Here is a 21,734-nt window from a genome sequence, read left to right on the forward strand (position 1 = left end):
TAAATACCAACAATAATAAACTATATAAAAGTGCAATAACAGGAATAAATAAAATATAATAAATATATAAAAGCAATGAGAACTAATATTAACAGCTAATAAACTATGTAATTTAGCAATAACAAGAATACCATATATTAGTATTAAAAATGAGTAATTAATAAGTAGCTAGGAAATAAATTATTATATAAAATTGCAGTACACGACACTCCGTAGAGGCGCTTCCAATCACTCTTGAAGCAATTACAATTACAGATGTACTGCTACTATAACGTATTGTTAATTACTCTCAACTTAATAGTTCCGTTTTCACTTCTATCGGCAGTCCCACGACTGCTACTGTTTTTTTATCCAACTGAGAGCTGTTTATTCTCCAAGACCTAAGGTGTTCAGGAAAACTATTTTTTCAGACAGGCTTCAATACACCTACATGTTTAAGTCCATACAATACTGTCCCTGACCGCCGAAAAGGCGATGCTTACTTTAGGTGCCTAGATAGTGTAACATTTGAACAAACAACTATTTCTTTCTCTTTCCAAGACAACTCTCAAAATGTCTTGAAAATATTTGCTCTTTCTATGAAGTACTTTTTTGTTTTCTGATGCGGTGTTGGAGTAGACATACCGTTGTTATTAACGGTACATAAATAGCATACATTTTAACAAATTGTTGGTTTTACATTTTGTTATAAAGAAAAGTAACAAAATGTTCTGTTGTTGCTCCTAAGTACGAAAGATGCCTACGAAGCCACAACTAACGATTTCACATGGTAATAAGAAGACTTCTGGAAGTTATTGATGGAATTTTTAAAACACGGTTTTTACCATGATGATCGCATTAAATCCCCTAACTAGCAATTGCAGGAAACTACTATGAAGATATTGATAAAAATTGTATCAAACGCTATTAATGATCCATGAGTATGATTTAATGTGATGAAAGACTGCTTTGAATATCTATTGACAGATAGAAGTGACACAGATGCAGAAACATCATAATAAAGATTGAAATTCTCTTATACAACTTTTCTAATACAGTCCTACATTTTTGTTATCAATTTCAGATGAAAATGCTATTGGTCTAACTGTGAGTCATTTTGCTGTTGGCTGAATATAAGAGAGAAGAAAAAGAAGAAAAGAAGAATGTTGTTCTGTCGTCCTCAATCCCAATCGCTGGTTCTCCATGTTTGTTGGTTGTGAGGGGTAAAAATCAGTTTTGCTGTTTATTTTACAAGCTCTTGAAGAAGAATTAATGTTACTAAGATGTGCGTGTATAGTATGTTTTATTTTCGCATTTTTTTAGACGGTGCAGTGTTTCATTTTGTGAATTTGTAGAAAAACTTTGCTGTGGAATCGACCTACCATTAGATAGAGTCGGCTGAGTTATAATCCTTAAGTCATTAGATAGGTAAGCTTTGGGGGTAAAACATTATTTAGAAGTAAATTTTTGGATAATTTAATTGTTAAGATAATTGTGAGTTTTGTGCTAGACCTATATTATAGTAGTAGGGTTGATAATAAGGGATTTGTAAGGTAAGATCATATCCAAATACTCTACTGCCTTTAACCATAATAGGCTAGGCTATTTGTATTTGGAATTATATTCATCCTCATCAAGATTCTACCTAGGCTAGGTAGGCTAATGATATTAAAACTTCTTAATCCTAGATCAGATAAATGTTAACCTTATTGAATGGTAGGCCTAGTTCTTTTTGCCTACTGCAAAATGTAAAACTGGCAAAGTATGGTAGTGTGCTAATAATAGGCCTACTGTTATACAAGCCGATTATATTGTTGAATGTAGGTAGCCTAGTTTTTTCTCCAGAAATTGTTTTAGTAACAGTGACCAAATACAAGATATTTTTATTGGCTACAGTATATTAACCCATTGCGAATCACTGACGAGCTGGGCAGCAGCCGGGCCTAACGGCACGATAACGAGCTTAGGTCGCAAAAGCGGTCTGTTGGGAACTTAAGTTTCCCTCCAAATAGTTCTATTAATGTCTGATAGATTGGGCGATCGTCTTCAATTGTCAACTAAGAGTTTTTAACAACGGTCTACGTTTAGAGTTTTCAAAAGTTATATAAATATCCTACAGATCGCAGTTGTATGTCGAAGTTGAAAAATCATTCATATGAGTTTACTCTCTGCTTTTTAGTGCTTCTGATTGGGTGTTTTCCTCAGTTGTTATTTTAATACTTTTGAGGTTAGTGATACAGAACTAAACGACGCAGACGTACATGTTGGCGGGTTTAGTCTAGACAATGGCCCGGATGTTGTAATCGATTCGCCCGAACCGCTTCATTTAGACTATGATTCAGACATCATCCCTGCCACCCTGGAACCTTGCTCGCGTGTTATCGTTCCTACGTCACGGATACCTCAGCAGGCATGTTCCATCTGAACGAATACCTTCACAGCTGAATTTTCGGATTATGATACAATAGCGAGCGATACGATGTGGCGCACCATTACTGTTCGTGCGGCCGCTGACCATAAATTAATTCGTGCCCGCACGCCAAAACAATACGATCCGCAATGGGGTAAACATACAATACGCGATTGATCGTTAATATCGAATCATCCGATACTCATGAATAAAGAATCCTCCCTACAACTATTTAAACAAAGTTACCTTGTATTTTCATTAGTATATGTTTTATTTCAAATGGCTGCAGTGTAATAAGCGGCTACAAACACAATCGGATTATGATTATCGAATGATTTGAATCATTGATATTCATAACTATTCAAAAGCAAAATGTCGGAACAAATAACGTAATAGATATTTCAAAGAACAGTATGGTTTTGCTAGTTTTCTATCTTAGAAATTAATGTATAAATATTATACAAATTAAAACATAATATATGATTAATATACAGTAATTAACAAAACATAACATTTGCTTACTTTTTATGTATTTTAAAGGATAAACGAGAGACCGCGTGTGAAACAAAGAAGACACATCACTGTTCTTGCCGCCATTAGTTAATAACGAAACACATGGTTTTAATGTTGAATTTATTTCCAAACACTATTTTACTTTGAACAAATTTTGAGTGATACTGTCAAACTGAACTGACTTTTTAAATCTTATTATAGTGAAGCTATACTTTTATATGTAAAATAAATGTATTTGTTTCAAATTACATAAAATATAACTAAACTTTATTTAAACGTTGTTTGAGCAGTGTAGTCCTTATGATTACTTTAGCCAATCTAAATGTAGGTATTTCTGCAGGTACTGACTTTGTAAAAAGTACATTCATTAATAAAAGAGTAATTTAATTTGTTTGATTTCTACTAAAATAGTATAAGAGTTTTTATTATATTCATAATATCAAATTTATAATGTTCAAAAAAAGTCTGCTCAAGATCGTCTTTAGATATGTTGTGTTTGTTCTTACTTTTATTTCAGCGAAACACTTTGATTTCCACCTTTATTTCTAGTTTTCATCTCGTCAATAAAAAGCTGTACAATTCGGATTTAAAATAGCAAGGTCATTATCTTGTAACCATTTAGAACGTTGCTCATTGTTTATAAAAACATTTTGAGCCAATATCTGCATATTCATTGCCATTGTTCTAGTCACTATCCCTCTCCTACATAAACGAAATAACAACAGCTGGTAGTGATATCAGTAGTCTAAATAAAGAAAGTTGGCAATGATTATTTATGAATATCTATGGGTCAAATGTCGTATTCGATAATATCGATATTTAAAATCGATAATCATAATCCAACTGTGTTGGTGGCCGCTTTTTATACTGTATAATTTCAAATACAGTATAAAAAGTATTAATGAATTAAAACAAACAAAACAATCTAGGTCATGTGTATTTATAAAATATAACAAACAAAACAGTCGAACATTTGCTCACTTTTTACTATTTGGGATAGTGAAACAAGGATAAACGTGTAAATACCAATATAGCAGGTGTATAACCACTGCACTTGCTGCCATTACAGATCTGCAGTATTAGTGTCAGTAACAGGTAATTCAGTGATAACCTATTACCAGGTTTTAATTTAAAACAAACTCTCCAATAATAAGTTATAGGTTTTTATTATTGGAGAGTTTGTTTTAAATTAATATCTAATTTCCAATAAGAAAAAAGCTTCAAGAATGTGTTACCAGGTTACTGTTTCAGTATCAACTGTGCTGAATAATTCCATCTTCTCATGTAACGATATTTCAGTTTTGGGTTATTTGGTAACCATTATAATTCCATGCAAGCAATGAGGCTAGGAATGAAAATATTCAACTATGCAATGCTATTATGAGATATAAGTAGATTTAGATTAGGTTATCGTAAATACGTTACTAATAGTACCGATCGGTCTTCCCGATCTTAGATCACATACTAAATCGTGATCTGGCGTTGGAAGAAGTTGGACGATCTGGAACGTAATCTGAGAGTGGGAAAATACCGATCTGAATTGCCCATGGCCAAAGTGTGGGCTTCAGTGGAGCCTTAGCCGCCACCACGCACTTCTGGCGGAAAAAGACAAACATCCCTCGAAATAGTACCCAAATTCAAGGTCAGGTCATGTGACCGCCTTTTAAGGTTATTTTTAACTTTTTATATTTATAATACCTACGTATGTAGCCTATAGCCCTATAGCAAATAGTAGATAAGGACTTCGTAGTACCAAGTAATTGTGTTGTATAGTCAAATTTGAAGTAACCATTTTATGTTATTTTGTAGTGAATTAATTCAATTTTTGCATACTAACAAGCTACCACGGTACAGATTACTGGAATGTATTAACTCAGCACGTTATTTTGTAATAGATATTGACGAGCAACAGTATTTCCCGTCTTTAGCACATGATTTATCTTACATCGGGTATTTAGATTGGTTCATAAAAATGTTGGCATTTCATTTTCTTAACAGATACTAAATTGTACTTTAAGTATTTATGGAACAATGGGTAATTGTGAGAAAAAAATATTTTTTCCCATTTCAGTTTAAAATAATAACTGAAAATTAGGCTTTTTTTATCAACAAAGCACCCAAGTGTATAAAAAATAAGATCATTAAAGAATGGAATGATAATAAATCTTGAGTTTTTTAAATCAAGTTTAAATAAGTTATATTTATTATCATTTTACATAATTAATCTTATTAAGTTTCATATACAATAACTATTTGTTTTGCAATTTAAGTAGAAATACATCAAATACATTGTTATCGTAGATTAAGTGTAATTAATAAACGGTTGCTCGATTTAGTCATATGAACAACGTATGAATAGGAATTGGTTTATCTTAGCAGAGTAGTTACTCTAGTTGAAGCAAAGTTAAAATAAAAGTCACCTTAGTGCTCTCAGATAAAAAAAAATTGTTAAGGTAGTTCTTGTTTTGATCTACTATCACAATATATCATAAATTATGTTCTATAAGAAATCTATAAGAATTGCTTACGCTATCTTGAAAGAAAACAAATTCATTGCAAGTGACAGTTTGCTTTTGAATCTTCATACATATGGTTTTGACATGTAAATTACATTGAGACAAAATTGAAGGATCTTAAAAATCTTGACATCAACATTGAGGATCGGAGGCATGTTTGATCAGACCCTCAAAACAAACATTCAAAAACAAACTGAATTCAGACTGCTTAACCAAAACTCTCAATTTGCAACCAACAAACTGGACCAAATCCAACTTATGTGCGAGGATCTGAAAACTGATCTGCTTACAGTAACTGAAAGTGGTTTCAACATGGAGAAAATCGCACTGTGCAAAATCCCAAATAACGAATTGGCTTCCGCGTTTTGTCGAAACCACTCCAGAGGAGGAGGAGTTGCTATTTTTCTTAAACAAAATTTATTATCTACACTTTTTCCAATCCAACAATAACCAAAAAAGATTTTGAAGCAGTCGGGATCAGACTTCAAATAACACAATCAAAATTACTCGTGATCGGAATTTACAGGTCTCCTAGTGGTAATGAAGACATATTTTTTATTATCCTCATCCTCCACAAAATCGAATGACCTCAATCTAATGTCCCTGTGGCTCATAAACAAATGCTGCAAGCATTTAGTGAGAACTTTAACTCAATTGGTAAACTATTCATTCCAAACAGGAGTGTTCCCCTCTCCTGAAAATTGCTAAAGTTGTCCCAATTTTCAAGAAGGACGACCCAACTTCAATCACTAACTACCAGCCAGTGCTGAGCAAAATTTTTGAAAAGCTTTTTCTTATAAGAATGCTTTGGTTTTTGGACAAATGCAATCAGCTCTCAAGTGAACAATTTGGATTCAGGAAAGGCAAATAGAGGGGATTGAATGTCGTAACCACTCAATGAGTGTGTTCTTAGACCTGTCCAAAGCATTCAACTGCATTGACCACGGTACACTGCTTGACAAACTTGACTCTCATGGTATTCGAGACGTGTCTCTTAAATGGCTTAGCTCGCTCCTAACTCACAGATCCCAAGTTGACCAGATATCTAGTTAGTCGTCCAAACAAATAGAGCTGAGTTACGGAGTCCCTCAGGGATCCATCCTCAGTCATGTGCTTTTCCTGCTTTACATCAACGATCTAAAATCATCGCATCTTCATGGAAAATTAGTGAAGTTTTCTGACGATACGACTCTTTTTCAATGCAATATCAAGTGAAGAGTTGGAACAACAGGCTTTTGTTGACATCAACAACTGTGTCCCATATTTTCACAGCCTCAATCTTACAAGAAACTCTTAAAAAACCAACGTTTTGAATTTTGCCTTGCGCACTGTTAGATGACTCCACACTGGAAGAAGTCAGCTCTTCGAAATTCCTAGGAATGCACCTTGATTGAGGGCTGACTTGGAATGAGCATATTGACTATGTTTGCGCCAAAGTCTGCTCTGGAAGTTTTGTTCTGAGATCTTTAGCCAAATACTGCCTGAGTCAGGTACTGATTACGGTGTATTATGGACTGATTTACCCCCATCTGGCTTATGGTATGGTCCTTTGGTGGAGCTTGCGCAAACACAGTTTCAAAGAGCATTCAGACTAAAAAAAAGCATTTAGAATAATCGCCAAAATTAAATTTAGTGAGTTGTGCAGGGAAGCTTTCAAGAAATTGCAGCTGTTGACTCTGCCGTGCCTCTACATTTTGGAAACAACTTTGTTTTTTCAATGAGTAAATGTGCCTTAACCAGAGGCCGAGACATACACATGTATGAGACACGTGGTATAGCTAACTACCGAACTGGGAGACACAGAACATTGGCTTATGAACACCTGCCCTCGCAGGCGGGTGTTCATTTCCTCAACAGACTGCCCAATTCAATTAAAGGTGCTCCAACGCCCAAGGCGTTAAAGACTCACCTTAAACGCCTTTTCTATAATGCATGTGAGTTTTTGGCATTCGACTGGGAGACCGCCCAATTAGAAGAGTGACTGCGCTGTACTAAGTGGGTAGCATTGGTGATGGATGAAAGAGGCGTAACTGTAAAATTGTATGTGTGAGTATGTATTGTTGTATGAATGTTAGAAATTAAAAAAACCCATTACGTTTGCCATACAATGTAAATATTGTCGTCTCAATAAAAAAAATTTAATTCGATTTGATTTGACCCTCTGGATTTTTTAATGTTACCTAATAGTTACTACTTTATTGAGGGATGGTATTCATTCATCAGCAGTGCAGGATAGGACAGTCCTGCCGCAGTGCACATTGATGGTGGCCAGAGGAATTCGTATTCAGATCCTCTGGAATTCGATATTTTACTGTAATATTTTGAGAATTGTTTTGAAACTATTATTTTTAAGCCACTTTCATGGTTAATTGCCCTATTGGCCTTTTAAAAGTTTATATGTAGAATGATTTTCCCAGAGTTTCTCTATAACTTAAATGACAATAATAAAAACATAATACACTAACCAATATACAGAGCTTTCTTAACATATAATTTTTGGGTCATTCCACATCAAATAATCCACCACTTCAGATTTTGAAAAAGTTTACATTTTTAATCCTTCTATTTAGAAGGAAATATACCAAATTTTACTTTCCTGCCTCAGTAATTTTTTTTATAGGCAGTTAACGTTTAGGCAAAATGAGTGTTTTTTTACATATTCCAAGAACCCCGGGCAAGCTTGTACTTTCAATAAAAAAATTGTGTCTTCATCATTTCTAGTTTAAATATAAGGAAAATTTACAATATTATGAAGAAAACTGTGCTGGTTTCTAAAAAATATAAATCGTAGCTATCTTAATGTATGTGGCTTAAAAAAATAGTTTTGGGTAATTCTTAAAGTTTTTTTAGTGACGGAAAAAATGGTTTACTAAAATCGCAATATCTTAAGAAGGCAGAGTGATAATCAATTATTAATAAAAATATTCATATCTAGAAAAAGGATAAAATCACATACAAAAATAAAATTCATAGCATTTTTTTTACTATGTAAAAACGTTTTTAAAATAAAAACATATTGTGCAGTTGTTTTAAGTGTGGAAGTTTTAATAAAACTAAATCCTAATAAAACAAGTAATAACTTAAGTTAATTAATATTAAATGGTTATGTACCACATGTACCCAAATATTTGTTCAGATAGACATTTTAATGTGGCCTAATATATGACTCATAGTAACAAAAATAATCTTAAATTATTATTAGTACGTAGGCGAAGTGCCTTTTGTTGCTCCCAACAATGTAAATGAATATTAGGGTTAGGCTTAAAGGAAATTTTTGTTGACTATACAAAAATCCTAGATACTAAATTTGCAAATTTTAGCAAAAAAGTCTGATTTATTTGGTCATTTACAACATACCGGGGTTACTTTGGTATTATCTGGAGGCAATTTTTTTAGAATAGTGTTTCTTACCAGGGTTCTAAAAAAGTACACTATTAAAAAGAACAGACTTATTTAACTAACTGTAAAAATTACATGTCATTACAATGATCTGTTCTCGTTTTCTACCTCCCAAAAAGAAGTGATGTTTGCAAAAAGGAGACCACCTTGTCCCTGACTACCATTTGGCTGTATAAGTAGGTAAATACGTATGTATGTATTATAAATATTAAAAATTATCAAGCGCTCACATGATCTGAGCTTGAATTTAGGTACTATCTCGAGGGATTCTTTTTTTACCATCAGGGAGCTTCCTTAGTCCAAAATTTGATAAAGGGCCGTTTCTACCGCCCTGAAGATTATGGGGTAGAAATCTAACAGAGATAAATTCTGAGGCAAGGTCTCCATATTAATTCCTTCATGAAATCAGCTCTAGATAGCTTAGAAATTTAATTCTCTACAAATCGGTATACATAGACACACTAATTCAATGAAATAATTACATTACATGAAATTTAATGTGCAACTATGATATATTATTGTAAAACAGTTTTTGGCAAAGACACAAACAATAATATATAGCATTGTGAAACAGTTTTCGTCTAAAACATGATCAATAAATCGTGAAACAGCCAAAAAAGTTTACATTTTTAAATATTATTACTGTGAAAATTGAATCTGTATTTCTTTCTGAGCATGTCAATATATAATTTATATAGCCTAAATCCATCAGAAAATATTAATAACATGAATGTTGACATGAAAATGTAATGCCTTGTAACATGTCTGATGTAGATGGATTTAATAAGTCATGTTCATATGTTGTACGTTTTGAAACTTGTTACATTAAAGTTATGTTGGCTAATCCGGTTTTAGATTTCATAATCTACAACTGTTATCTGCTATTGAGGTGATGTTTTTGTTTTATTTGGATAACAAATCTTTGATGCTAGTAACATGTGAGAGTTAAGTCATTTGCAGTGTTTTGTGGAGTATTTTAGCGTTTTAGTGAAATGTTATACACCTTATAGATCAGTTCGTTATGCCTAAGTACAGAAATTCGACAACACAAGGTTCCATGAAAACAAGAAACGACAATGAGACCCTGTATCTGGCTCAGATGAACTAAAATAAAGGTGACTACTGCTACGTAGTAGACCAAATACAAATTTTTAAACTATTGGAACTAATTAAAAGATGTCTTCTGAAAAATAAACTTTTGTTGTCAAAACGTATTATTTATAAATTTTACTTTTTAACTCACATTTTCTCTGTTGATTTAATAAATTTAAAGCTAACCTAAAAACAATAACACTCAGGGTAATTTGATTTTGATTCCTTTGTCAGCTCAGACATATTACTGATTTACTTTGTCCCCAGCCCTGAAGTTGGATGTCCAGTACAACTGGCCACTAATGATTTCTTTCATCTTCCCAGCTGGCACTAAACATTTTGTTTTGTATTTTTTATGTTATTGCTAGGGAAACGTAACAAAGAAATTCGAATAACGAGCAGTGCCATTTCTTAAAAGACCCTATCGTGCACAAAAGCTTAAGATAAAAAACATGTGGAAGTATTTCCATTGTTATGAATTTGGCTCCTTCAGGAGGATCCGCTCTGTGGAAGGTGTAATGAGCAGGAGGAGACTGCTGAGCACCTGCTCTTTGATTGCCCTGCAATAGCAAGAGAGCGGTATGCCATCTTTGGTAGTTTGGACAGGGGTGGTGAATTTTCCCAGGAGGACTTGTTAGGTTGTTTTCGGCGGTTTGTTGAACTGCTGAAGTTGTAGACTAGTGGGCCTCATGGTGTGTTTCCGGGGTGTGCAAAAAGCCCTTGAGGCTTAAGTGCATGGCAGTAGGCCGCCCCAAAGGGGGAAAATAAAAAATACAAAGTGTGGCTAGAAAATAACTGGATTAGTACTGGTGGAGCCACAGAACAAACGTAATAACGTACGGCTGGTCACGTGACTCCCCCTCCCTCCTCTCCTTGTGTTTTGTCTGTCTCCCATACTTATTCTGCTCATAGCGCAAGTTAAAAACAGTAAACCTTTTGTCTCTTTGTCAGAAAAAAATGTTAAGTATCCAGAAAGAACAGTGTGTGAACATCAAATTTCTTTTTAAACTTAGAAAATCTGCAAGTGAAATATTTCTAATTTTAGAAGTGTATGGGATGACTATTTATCATAAACTCAAGTGTTTGAATGGTTTAAATGATTTATAAATAGACACGAGTGACAACACGCATTGGCAGACCGTCGTCATCAAATATATCTGATGATAACATTGAATAGATTGGTAACCTTGTTGATTACATTATTGATAATTAGTCAAAATTTCTACATTAGTGTCTTGTTCATCCCACTTGAGCATTTACGGAGAAAAAAAACTGAATGATTTATGGAAAAAAACAGGTCATGGATCCTCTATCAAAACAATGCTCCAGCTCACTATGCTTTGTCAGTGAAAATTTTTTGTTCAAACACAACATCCCCATTTTAGATCATCCACTCCACTCACCCGACTTAGCCCCCTGTGGCTTTTTTGCTCCCTAAAACAAAGTCAGATTGGAGACTGTTGAAGCAGTAAAAAAAGCTATGGAAGTCATGAACAGGGTTACAGAAAATGATCAGCTATAGGTGGAATAAGTACGGGAGCCAGACGAAACATGAGGAGTGGCGGGAGAGGAAGTCATTCAGCCTTATTGTAAGGCTTCGCCAATACTAATCCAGATATTTTCTAGCAACACCTCTTATAATACATGAAGAAGCGAAAAGTTGAGGAAACAAACTCAACCTTTATGAAAGGAAGGTTTACAAATTATGCAGTGCATCTATACATTGCTTTACTGCTCCTTTATACTAAACCAGGTTTAATCTGAGCCAGTCTTCTAGTACTGTTAAAGAGCTACTGATCATTGTTTTATAATGTTAACGAAGAATTATAATCATTTTTAAAACCCCTCAACTGGTAGTGGTAAGAATAGCTAGGTGGTAAGCAGATTTAAGGTGAAATAATCATTTAGTAATAATTCGTTTATTAATAACCGTTGTACTTCTTGACATTTGGTGTTTTGTTATTTTCGCAGTAGTACAATAAATATCTGGTAGAATAAGCTTAGATGTTCTCTTGTATTAGTTTTATTTCTAAATGGTGATCGGTGTGTGTTTTGTTTACTTCAGATCTTCAATTAATTGAGAGTAAAGTTTTTGTTTTCCTATTTATGAGTTCAATTTATCTAAAAATTGTATAAACAACGCTTAAAAGTTGTTTGCTAGGGGTATGTTTTACTACACCAAATATTGGTGGACACAAGTAAACTGTGTATGAGCCGTGGACTGACTGTTGTTGCCGCACCATCTGTCACTGTAAATAATTCCTGTCGGATGAACAATTAGTACTACAAGGTAGGTTCAGAAAGTAAGTTCCTTTTCAATTTATCGCCCCTGTAGCGCTGCGACCGCAATTCCGCACATTCGTGGTAGACGCTCTGTATCAAGGAGAAGAAACGTGCGCCATTGTGATATTGCTGTCAGCCACGTACGCTTTGATGTGCTTGTTTACAATGTCGGTGTTGATTGAAAATCCCACCGCATGATAAATCAGATCTGTAATTCGTTTTCTGAATGCTAGGAAAGTGAAACCAATTGAAATTTATCTGCAAATTTGCGAAGTTTACGGACAAAATGCTATGAGTAATTCAATGGTGAGAAGATGGGTCCGACAGTTCAATGAAGGACGTAGTGAATGAAGTGCACGATGAAGAACAAAGTGGACGTCCATCTTTGGTTACAGAAGAACAGGTTCATGCGATTGATGACAAGATCCAGGAAAACCGAAAGTTTACAGTTAGTGCTCTCGCTATAGAATTTCCTCAAATCTCACGATCACTAATTCATGAAATTGTTACCAAAAAACTAAAATTTCGTAAACTTTGCTCATGTTGGGTACCAAAGATTCTTACTGAGCAACACTAAACAAAACAAATAGGTAGTGCACTTCAGTTTTTGACCCGTTATGATGAAGGCTGCGAAGAATTTCTGAGACAGATAGTCACAGGAGATGAAACTTGGGTTTCTTACAACACCCCTGAAAGTAAGTGGCAATTAATGGGATGGAGGCACACTTCATCCCCAGCACAGGTTAAGGCGAAACAAATCTTGACACCTGAAAACTGATGTGCACAGTGTTCTGAGACTGGATAGGTATCTTAACCTATATTGTATATAGGTCCGATTATAGCCTACATTGTATATATTTTATAAACTTGATTTCAGTAACAATTTCATGAATTAGTGGTGGTGGGATTTGAGGAAATTCTACCGCGAGAGCACTAATTGTAAACATTCGGTTTTCCTGGATCTTGTCATAGGCTATATTCATTGATTTCTTACCGCGTGGTCAAACAATCAGAGCAGATGTTTATTGCGAGACACTTAAGAAATTGCACTGTGCAATACAGAATAAGTGCATAGGATTGCTGTCCAAAGGTGTTGTTTTTCTTCACAACAACGCACGACCACACACTGCAAATGTGACGAAACACCTCCCACAAGGGTTTGGCTGGGACATGTTTGACCATCCTCTGTACAACCCTGACCTCGCTCCTAGTGACTTTCATCTCTTCTTAAATCTCAAGTCGTTCCTTGGTGGTCAACACTTCAACAATGACGAAGAGCTAACAGAAAATGTTTCCAACTGGTTGAAGATACAGGCGGCAAACTTCTATGAAGCAGGTATACAAAAACTTGTGCCACGCTTTGAGAAAATTTCAGCGGTTATGTGGAAAAGTAGTTAAAAGAGTTGTAGAATTTTGTGCAATAAATATTTTTTCTGTATCTGTACACACTTTAATTGTATTCCCAAATGGAACTTACTTTCTGGACCTACCTGTATAAATAAGTGTCTCTAGTAAACTGAGTAATTCTGGCCGCCAGGTGTCAATTACTGAAGTTTATTTGCTGCCTGCAATGGGTTAATTTTTATAACAAATTAAGAATATACAAAATATGACAAATATATTACTGAAAAATAGTCTATAATACATTTATCTAATTTTCTGCAGAATATTTTTTGGAGATTTTATAAGAAATTAATAGTTACCCATTGTTTTACGTAACATTTTCAAAATAGTCTATAATATTATTGTTGAAAGCACTTATAATATAATGTGATAGAACGTATGATATTTTTCAAATGTAAATGGACATATATCAGATACATATTGTTTCAGTGTTCAAGGTTACTTCAGAGTTTAAGCTAAAATGGTATTATATTTTAGAATTTGTATATTTAAGGGCATTTCTGGTTCAAATGAATTATATTTCCATGTACATATATAGGTCTCAGAAACCTACTCTCTACATTAGTAATCTAATTCTGGTCTCAGATATTTCCAGTGCTATAGTTAGGTTGGTATTAAAAATATAAGGAGAAAAGTGGAAAATCTTACTGAGTTCATACATTATAAAAAAATTGTTAGGATAAGTGTTTTGTGATAGAAATCTCGTTTATTTCCTTGAATTTTAAAAATCTTTCTCTTCATTAAAATCTTTCCCAACTTCAACGAATATTAAAAAAAGTAGTCCTATTGGTACAGCCATTCTTGAGATTAGCGATGATCAGCGCATTTAAGGATTTATTTTTACTATACAGTGTGAGTTAAAAGTATGGATACATTCAGTTTAGCTTTTGATGGATAAAGATTGAGGGATGGAACTCAGGACAACTTTTTAGAAAATAGATATTAATTTTTAGTCACTGTTGCAACTTGGCCCATTTCCCCAATGGGATTTGGAGGGGGGAGGAGCTAAAAATGTTTAAATGTAAAGACCCATTAAGTGACATCTCATTTGAAAGGTCTGTATGTTGCTCTCTCATCCAATGAGGGTTAACATCAGCCCAATAATGAGCATTGTGTCTGTTAACGTTACCGTTTTAATATGAAAGTTGCTTCATCTGAAAAAGCAATGTTGTTTAATCTAATTGTATTATTATCAATGTTCCGCATCATTATTTCACAAAATTCTACTCCACAATCAAAATCGTCCCTACTTAGCTCTTGAACCAAATGAATTTTGTATGCTTTATAACCACTTTTAAAACTTTACAAACTAATGACACATAATTTGTTACATATACCTAATGTTTGAGAAACATTTCTTGTTGTAGCATTAGAATTTTCTACAACAGACTGTAAAGCGTCAAGTAACAATGTTTCGTTTGTAGTCAATTTTGGTTGTCCAGGTTTGGGGTGGTCTTTAACGCTGCCTGTTCTCCAAACGTTGGATTGTTTTTTGGACTCCTGATTTACATACAGGGTTTTTAATGGGATAAGTGTCATTAAATAAATTCCTTACTTCATCATAAGATTTCACCAGGTCTCCGTAGCCTCGCATCATCAGAATTATAATACTTTCTTGTTTACTTAAATACTCCATTTCAATATCACAAAAACACGTCCTAACTGTTAATTCCACCCAGAAACTGAACATGAAAAAACTGATAAGATTAGACGTGCCCTGCAGCAGGTAATTACTGTGAAACAGGTTTGAGTTTGTAAGGAAAGGTAGTTGTCTATTGAAGTTTATTGAACCTTCTGAATGTTTATGTTTTGACACAATTAGTTTTTAATTTATTTCAATGAACTGCCATTTTGTACTGGGTTGAAATAGAAAGTTCTAGTTTATACTGTTCTTCTTATTTTATCAAGACCTTTAAAACGAGCGATCACGTAATGGGTCTTTACATTTACAAATTTTGAGTTGTCCTTCCCCCCCCCCAATTCCACTTTGGGGAAATGGAAATGGAAAGTTGTAACAGTGACTAAAAAGATCACTTCTATTTCCTAGAAAGGTGTATGAATTCCATTCCTCCATCTTTAGACATCAAAAACTAAAAAGAGTGTATCCATACTTTTAACTCACACTTTATAGGTGTACTAATTAGACATGAGCGCAGCCATTGACAATGTCATCACAAACATTTCAACAGGTACGCTCTCTGTATTAGACACCGCCATCTCTGACCATTTTGCGGAAGGAGGGTACCATCCTTGGAGTGAGGCCGGAATCCGAACACCAAACTAAAAACTGAAACGGTCTGTACATCCCAGAAATGTTGTTCACCTCTGTCAGTCTCTTTCAAAGGAATCCTGGACTTTCTTAAACAATTTAAAATCCCCAAATGAGGCACTCAACGCATTCAGTTATGACATAACCACACATCTTGACACCACTTACCCATTCAAAATGTTTAAGGAAAAAATAAAATTTCAAAAAATCAATGGGTTACCCAGGGCATTCTCAAATTAAGATAAAAATTAAAGTTTTACTACTCCATAGGGAGTCTCAAAATGAGCAGTTTAAAACCTTTTTCAAAAGCTATAACAGAATTTACAGGAATGTCATAAAAGCAGCTATAGCCCATGACATTGAAAGAAAGCAGATAACATACCCAAAATAGCATGGGACATAATTAACTCAAATTAAAACCAGATTTTTCAAATCAAATAAAAATAAAAATTTGGGATGAACTTTTAAAGACCCCTAAAGAAGTGACCAGGGAGTTAAGTAATTTGTTTGCAACCGCGGTGCTGAACCTGCCTTTGAGCGGTATTAGGTCTAATTTGGAACATATAAGGAGATCAGTATCATCCATGATGCTTTCTTCTGCTAGCGAGAACAAGGTGACGGGGTGATACAGGGATTCAACACAAAAAAAATCATGTGACATCAATGGCATGGTGGTGTGGATACTCAAACGTTGCCCACTGACAAGACTGGTTAACATCTCCTTTGAAATGGGAGTGTTACCAGCTCAGCTAAAAACAGCCAAAGTGTTTCCAATTTTAAAGAAGGACAATCCTTGCCTCGCAAGCAACTATCGTCCCATTTCAATTCTGCCAGTTTTAAGCAAAGTATTTGAAAAACTATTTTTGACAGACAAATGGATTTCCTCAATAGGTTTGACATTTTGTCTTCAAGCCAATTTGGATTTTGAATAAAGATATCAACAATTGATGTAATCACATGCCTTGTGGATGCGGTCGTGGAGGGTTTTGAGGGTCGGGAGCACACAATTGGTGTATTTTTCGATCTTTCTAAGGCTTTTGATTGTGTTCACCATGCTACTCTTTTGCGAAAACTGGAATCATATGGGGTGCGTGGTCTGCCATTGAAGTGGTTGAAATCGTACCTCATTGACAGATATCAGTTTATAGAAATTTCCAATGTTGAATCACAGAGAGTTCCTTTGAATCAGGGGGTCTCCAGGGATCTATCCTTGGACCTGTAGTGTTGTTAGTTTATGTGAACGATCTTGGACTATCAATTCAAAATGGAAAGATAGTCCAATACACGGATGACATGACTCTCTGCGTCAGAGCAAAATCAAATAACGCTCTGGAAATAGAAACTTTTGTTGAACTGAATTCTTGTATTCAGTATTTCTCTGACAAATCTTAAAACAAATAATACAAAAATGAATTATATAAGTTTTTGTCTCTGTCAACAAATTAACGAGATTCGACCCATTGCCATGGTAGAGGACACCCTTGTAGAGGAAGTGGAATCAACTCTATTTTTAGGAATATATCTCGATAGAGGATTAACTTGGACCGATCATGTTGAGCATGTATGTGCTAGAGTTACTTCAGGCGTTTTTGCCCCGGGGAATTTGGCACAGGTTTGCCTTTTGAAGTTCTAAGGATGGCATATTTTTGGCCTTTTATATCCCCATTTGACCTACAGCATACGCCTTTGGGGTGGATGTGTCAGGATCAGATTCAACAGAGTTTTCAGGCTTCAGAATAAAGTCATTAGAATCATGTGCAAATTGAAACCAAGAGAGTCGTGCCACGATGCTTTCAGGGAGCATGGTTTTCTGACTTTACCCTGCCTCTATATCTTGGATGTAGCTCTGTATTGCCGATTCCGATGTGAGTTAGTGCGGGGCAGAGACGTCCACAGGTATGATACTAGAGGTGGGGACAGCTACAGGATGCAACATTATAGAAAACTGGCATCTGAAAAATTTCTTCACAAGCTGGTGTCAGATTAGTTAATAATCTCACTGAGAATATAAGAAATGTCAACAACCCAACCCTGTTTAATGCTCGATTAAAGGACCTTTTAGTGTCTGAAGTGTTTTACTCTGTAGATGAGTTCATGTTACGCTGCTGGAACCACTAATTTTTCGTAACTTAGTACCGATACTGTAGCCATGTATGAATGAGAGGGAGAATGTAATTTAATGTATGTATGTGTGCAATAAATGAATCTTAGAGTAGCAAATAGCAGGATATTAGCTTTATTTATTGACGTTTGCAAATGCAATTTAAAATTGTTTGAAAGCGATAAAAATTGATTGATTGATTGAGGTTATTTTTGTTATTAATTGGCATTATATTTAAAACTTTGTAACTTACTATTGCGATACTTTAAATACATGTGAAATTGAATTTATTTTTTACTTAATTTAAAAAGGCTACGTAATAACACATTCTTGCTATCTTGTATAATATGGCAAAAAAACTATTATCGTAACACAAATAAATATGGACTATGCATAAACAATTTCAAAATCAGTTAGTTGGATGTTTGTGAGGAAATAATTAGATAGGGAAATATAGTATAATCTCAAAGAATCAAAAATTGACATTTATGTTAACTGAATTGTCAGTAGAACTCTGGCCCAGAATAAAGCCATTTAAGGTCAAATGTCAAGTAGGTCCTATTCCTCACCATTTCAATGCACTGTAATTGTATTTGAACAGATGTACAAGGCACATTTTGAAAGTAAATACCATGTCATTGTACCACTGCAGTGCTGCGATTGGCATTCTACTCATGCACACTAGTCTTCCTGGTTCACTAGCTCTCAAGTAATGCCATTTTGGTTGCTTTACATTGCAACCAATTGGTAATGTGTTGCTAAACGCTAAATTTGAGAATTACTAGATCAAGTCGGATAATTTTTTTTTATTATTAAAACAATCCCAATTTAATTAACAGCTGTTGACACTTACAGGTCAAGTTTGCAAAGAGACTGAAATATTTGTTTACGTTTATACTCTTGAAAGTAATAACATTTCTTATTTGAACTCTTTCTGTAATCATTGTTGAGGACAGAGTTTAACCAAATAAGAAAATTTGAAGTTTTAACAAAAATATACTTTAAACTGTAAATTGTAGAAAATATTAAGTATACAGTGCTTAATTTTTGTGTAATATAGATAGCAAAGACAAAGTTGTTATCTAACTTTTAGTACAGATTGCACAAGTGAAAATTGTATACCATTAAATGTATAAAAAACTTTGAAACACAGTTATAAAATGCTTTATGGCCTAAGTAGGCTTCTCCCCCCATATTTTCTGTCAGAGCAATAAGGCAAACTTAATTGTAATACCGTAAAAATATTAATGATGAATTTAGTAGGTGTAATACTTTATACTATACATACATGGGTGTAATACTTTATACTATACATACATCATTACTGCAGTAGGCATCTCAGACATGTGTTATGTATATATATATATATATATATATATATATATATATATATATATATATATTTTCATTAGAGAAACAAGGCAAACAACTATAAAAATATTTTACACCAGAAGTAGATTACAAGGGCTTGAAGTAAATGCTTTTTGAACAAAGTAGGTTTCCTGTACCTGGATATGTAAAGTTTTTCTCAATCAGGGCAATAATCCAAGCTCAAATGTGATCTTAGAAATATAATTCATTGGAACCAGAACTGCTCCTATACATGCAAAACTTGAAATAAGAGTCATTCGCATTTTCATATAACCTGTGATCTTCACCATGAATGTTTAAACAATGTTCATGACATATCTCTACTTACATTTGATAAACATCATAGAGCTATATAACATTACATAATGAGTCTTTTACTGAGAAAGCTAAAGACTGAACAAGAAAATTGTATTTAAAGTCGTGGGTAAGCTAGTTTAAAATGTTTAAGACAACTACTGATCCTGTTGACTGCTTTAATTTGTGCTGTAATTCGAATTTTTAACACAAAGAATATAAAATTGACTGAAATTTATCCGTTTAAAAGTTTATGATTTGTATGATGAAGATGTGAACCTAACCTGAGTGATGGAATGTTAAGAAAGTGGGCTAAAAGAGTATTTAACGAACATCAAACCAAATGTTCATGATGAGACTTGAAGTGGTTGGCTCTCTGTTGTCAATGATGATGGTCTTGAAGAAATATGAAAAACAAATTAATGATGAATTTCTTCTTAGCGGTGAAACCATCAATGCAATGTTAAGTCATAAGTCAGTTATTTGGCCATTAAATAAATATTGGTACAATAGGCTACGTCATACAGATACATACAAATACAGTATTTCAAGGTCATCAGTCCTCCATAGATGCTATCTGCACAAATGCTGAAATTGATGAATCTCAAGTGAAAATTCTCCATACTGGTATAAGTGACCATTTCGGACAACTTTGTTATCTGCCTCTGTCTGTTGAATAAAAAAAAACTACTACCTCCTCTCATCGACATGTAAGTCCAGAGAACTTAACAAATCTCAAACGATATTTGGCTGAGGAATCTTGGACTAATGTACTTCAACAAGATAGTGTGGAAGAGGCCTACAGACAATATTTGAAGACAATAACATACTTTTTAGATCTCACTTGTCCAATCAAGAAATTCAGAGTTGTGGCAAAACCAAAAGCTCGACCATGCTATGACGAAGAAGCTCTCCGCTTAAAGAAAGATTTTCTTAAAGCAAATGAGAGATATTGTCTTTCTGGCAGCCAAGAGGACAAACAAACTTCTACGCAGCTAAAGAAGGCTTACGACTTAAAACTAAGGACCTTAAGACAAGAGGCTAGTGCTGCTCATATTGACAACACTGCTAACAAAAATAAGGCTGTTTGGGAGATCATAAACAGCGAGAGAAATCATCAGCACAAGGACACAATTTCTGGATTTCACTTCATAGTTAAAAACGGAGACAAAATTGACGACCCTATAGATATAGCCAACCATTTTAACAACTATTTCTCAACTATTGCTGATGAAACTCTCAAACAGAACCTGTGCATCAACCCAACAATGCAATTTGTTCAGAACCCACCTGTTGGAATGCCACTGACCTCTATGGAACCCACATCAATTGAAGAAATAAGTAAAGTAATAGACTCACTAAAAACAAAATCCTCTTTTGGCTTAAATGAAATATCCTCAAAAATTCTAAAATTTTGTAAAAATGAAGTAGCGGTACCGATTTTTCATATCACACAACTGTCTCTTCTGCATGGTACTTTCCCCTCAAGTATGAAAATTTCCAAAGTTATCCCTCTTCACAAAAAATCCAGTAAACACCACATAGAAAATTTTAGGCCAATATCTTTAATTCCAACTGAATCCAAAATTATTGAGAAAATTGTACTCTCTAGACTTTTCAAGCATCTTCAACTGAACAACCTTTTGACAGAGGAACAGCATGGTTTTATTAAGGGACGATCCACCATGACTGCAATAGTAGATCTTTTGGAGCACATTGTGGACAATATCGAGGCTGGAAATAATGTAGTGGGAGTGCAACTTGACTTGAGTAAGGCATTTGATTGTCTAAGCCATGACTTGATTATAAGAAAACTTTTTCATCTAGGAATCCAAGGAACAGCACTTTCATGGTTCTCAGCATACCTTGAAGGAAGACGCCAGGTTGTAGAAGTGACTCAGACCATAAAAAGAATTACTACAATTTCTAGATCTGAGGGACTGTCAATGGACCGTGGTGTACCGCAAGGATCTGTGTTGGGGCCTGTACTTTTTATATTATTTACTAATGATTTTCCTAACGTTTTACATTCATACAGTAATTTAGTCATGTATGCTGACGATTCTATGCTATTAACTGCCAATAGCTCAGTGGAAAATCTAG

General features: G+C 34.4%; 1 protein-coding gene across 5 annotated transcripts in view; it reads left to right on the plus strand.

Moving 5' to 3' along the window:
- The first annotated feature begins 1,145 nt into the window (after window positions 1-1,145).
- LOC124359827 overlaps window positions 1,146-21,734 on the plus strand; it is a 124,876-nt gene continuing 104,287 nt past the window's right edge. For all 5 annotated transcript variants that reach the window (XM_046812888.1, XM_046812892.1, XM_046812891.1 and 2 more), the window contains exon 1: window positions 1,146-1,407. The gene's annotated coding sequence lies outside the window, so the exon portion shown is untranslated. The remainder of the gene's footprint in view (window positions 1,408-21,734) is intronic.

The sequence above is a fragment of the Homalodisca vitripennis genome, chromosome 4, assembly GCF_021130785.1.
Source record: "Homalodisca vitripennis isolate AUS2020 chromosome 4, UT_GWSS_2.1, whole genome shotgun sequence".
NCBI classification, from domain to species: Eukaryota; Metazoa; Arthropoda; class Insecta; order Hemiptera; family Cicadellidae; genus Homalodisca; species Homalodisca vitripennis.